This window comes from Orycteropus afer, unplaced genomic scaffold, assembly GCF_000298275.1.
Source record: "Orycteropus afer afer isolate SDZICR_OR568_19922 unplaced genomic scaffold, OryAfe1.0 scaffold00453, whole genome shotgun sequence".
Classification (NCBI taxonomy): domain Eukaryota; kingdom Metazoa; phylum Chordata; class Mammalia; order Tubulidentata; family Orycteropodidae; genus Orycteropus; species Orycteropus afer.
In genome coordinates, this window is record NW_006922040.1 from 2,392,223 (window position 1) to 2,395,599 (window position 3,377).

Here is a 3,377-nt window from a genome sequence, read left to right on the forward strand (position 1 = left end):
ATTGGAGGAAATGTCACTAAGAAACTGCACTATGCAAATTACACAACATTGCTTGCTGAAAGTGAAGAAGACTTGAAACACTTCCTGATAAAAGTAAGGCTACAGTCTTCAGCATAGCTTATACCTCAACATAAAGAGAAAAAGCAATCTTCACAACTATACCAGTTTGTTGTTGTTGTTAACGACATCAAAATAAATCGAGAAAACATCATAGTTGCCAGGTACTTAATTTTACTTGGATGCACAATCAACACCTACAAATCTTTCCTGGGAAGAAGTGCAGCCAGAATTCTCCTTAGAAGTGAGAATGGGCAGAATTCATCTCACCTCCTTTCATCATGTTGTCAAAAGGGACCATTCTCTGGAGAAAGACATCATGCTTGGTAATGTAGAGGATCAGTGCAAAAAGGGAAGAGACCCAATGAGATAGATTGACACCAAACCAAAAAAACAACTCACTGCCGTCAAGTCGTTTCTGACTCAGAGCAACCCCTCCTTGGGTTTCCAAGGTGGTCTCTATTGAAGGAGAGTGTCCAATCTTTTATATGAGGAGTGGCTGGTGGGTTTGAACTGCCAGCCTCTGGTTAGCAGTCAAATGCCTTAGGCACTATCCTACAAGTACCTTCACAGTGGCTGCAACAACGGGCTCAATCATAGCAGGGCTTATGAGGATGGCACAGGAAGGTGCACTGTTTCTTTGTGTTTTACACAGGGTCTCTATGAGTTAGAGCCAAATCCAGGGACCAAACAACAGCAATATATAATAAGGTTGTGAAGACAACAAATCAATCAATATATTTAAATCACAGAAGATTTTCTGGAATAATTCTTATATGTGTTATCAAGATTGATATTGATGATGATCATGATGATGATAGTGATGATTATCATCATCTCCTGCTAATTTCTCATAATCTCATCCCTGAGCTATTGAAGTTTTTTCATATTTATCTTCCTCTTAAATGTAATCTTTTAATTATATATTTTTAATTCATGATAAGATTTGGTCTTATATTTAATCAACTCTGTGTAGTTGATTTTTTTTTTTTCCAGGACCAGGGAAACATTAACTGAAATTTATTTATTTCTTCCATTGATATACAGCATCTTTGAATATACTTTGTATTGTTTCCATATAATATATTCATCATTTTTGCATGAATACTTTTTTTTTTTTTTTAAGTCAGTTATTAGTAAAAGACACATAAGGAGATATACCAGTACATTGTTCCAGATCATGGACAAATTTTACTTAAAATCTAGTGGCTGATGTAAGAGCGAAACTCGTTTTCATTTCTTCCCAGAAAAGGACACTGGTTGTTTAGAATTATTTTCAATATAAACACTTTCCTCCATTCTGCTTTCCATTGAAAGATTATTTTTCTGTAGCATATATGATTTCATATGTGTGGTTTATTATTAGCCCTTTTGAGCAGCCAAGCTGGAACCAAGAAACTTCAGATGACTACTGGTAAACTTCTGTTTCCTCTTTATTCTAAACAAAGATCTTTTGATATTTGTTTTGACACTCAATACCCTCTTCATTATGTTTTATATCAGCTTTTTCCCACATGCCCCTCATCATCAGTTTTCTTTGATATTTGGGTCTCTGTGTGTGTGTGTGTGTGTGTATTCTGTCTGGGTGTTTTATCTTTGTTCTAGTGTTATGGATTGAATTATATTCCCCAAAATACATACTGAATTTTTGTCCTCAGATCCTATGCATGTGATCCTTTATGGAAAAAGAGGTTTTTTGTTTGTTTGTTTTTTGTTTTTTGTTTTGTTAAAGCAGGCCATACCTAAACCTAATTACTTCCAAGTTATTAAAAGAGCAGAATAGCCACAGTCAGGAGATGGAGACAGACTCCAAGGATTGTCAAGAAACTCCTAGGCCTACTCAAAATCTTCTACAAATACGCCCTAAATTTGGTCTTCTAGCCCCTGGCACTGTGAGAGGAGTTCTTCGGTGGTACAATTAGTTAACTCTCTCAGCTGCCAACAGAAAAGTTGGAGTTTGAGTCCACCCAGAGGAACATCAGAAGAAAGGCCTGGCAACATATTTTCTTAAGCATCAGCCACTAAAATCCTTATGAAGCACAGTTTGACTCTCACACAAATTGCATCTCCATGAGTCAGATCAACTCAACAGCCTCTGGTGATAATGATGAATTGTGAGAAAATAAACTTCTGTTTTTGATAGTCACCGATATTGATAATTTTTGTTTTGACAGCACTAGGTAGATAAAACAACTTATTAAAATGTGCTTGGCCTTGTTTTTCAGTGCTTGACTTTTACAAAGTGGAGGCAAGTTAATTTTAGGACTTTGTTTTCAAAGCACACACACACACACAAAAAATACAGCTCAATTTGCATGTTAAAAACAGAGAAAATATAACCTTATAATTTTTAACTTATGTGAGATAAAAGCATTTTAGTCCCTAAGATGATATTACTTTCACATCAAATGCTATCTTCTATCATCTAAATATTTAAGTCATTGTCTTATCAGAGACCTGTATTTCAAAAGGAGCCATATAATATTGATAAGTATTGTGACATCTATCACTATTAACAGCTTAGGAAGATATTCTAAGTATATAGACACTGGGCATGAAGATAATTTTATTATCTTGCCCTATGTATTCATGAAATCAACTAGGAATGCAAAAGTAGAAAATTATTCCTTAGAGCATATCCTTGCTAACACTACTAAACTATGTACAGAGTAAGCATATGTAAGGATAAATTAATTATTTTTGGAAGAGAGAGATCTTGTTTAATTTTGCTGAATTTCAAGAGTTTGTTTCACTTGCCTTACCAAGAAAGAAGAAAAAAAATCCCAGCCTAAGATGAGACACGTCATAAATTCATGATCCTTCTATATTTCTCTAGAATGTAAGCTTTTGAGAACTCATTTTCTTTGTGGTAATAGAACTTACTGCCTTACCCAGTTTTCAGATGTTTCACAGTCTTGTAAATTTACAGTTGTTGATAGAGTTCAGTAGGTTTAGTAACTGCAAAAGTAACAGATCCCAATAGGAACACAAGGTTTGCCCAAGGTCTCTGTACCAAAACATCTAATATTCTCCAATGTTGCAAAAGATCATGAAAAACCACAAACACAAAAAAGTGGACTGCATTTTAAATAAACAAGATAATTAATTGATACTAAAGGTCTATTTATAATTAAAAAACAAAATAAATATAAAATAAAGGCATTTGAATGTATTATATTTTATTTAGATATTGTATAAGTAAGAGTCAATTTCAAGTGCTGAGGAGAAAGGATGTCTCTTTGAGGACTAAGGTGAGCCTGACACAGGCCATGATATTTCCAATTGCCTCATATGCATGTGAGAGCTGGACAATGAATAAG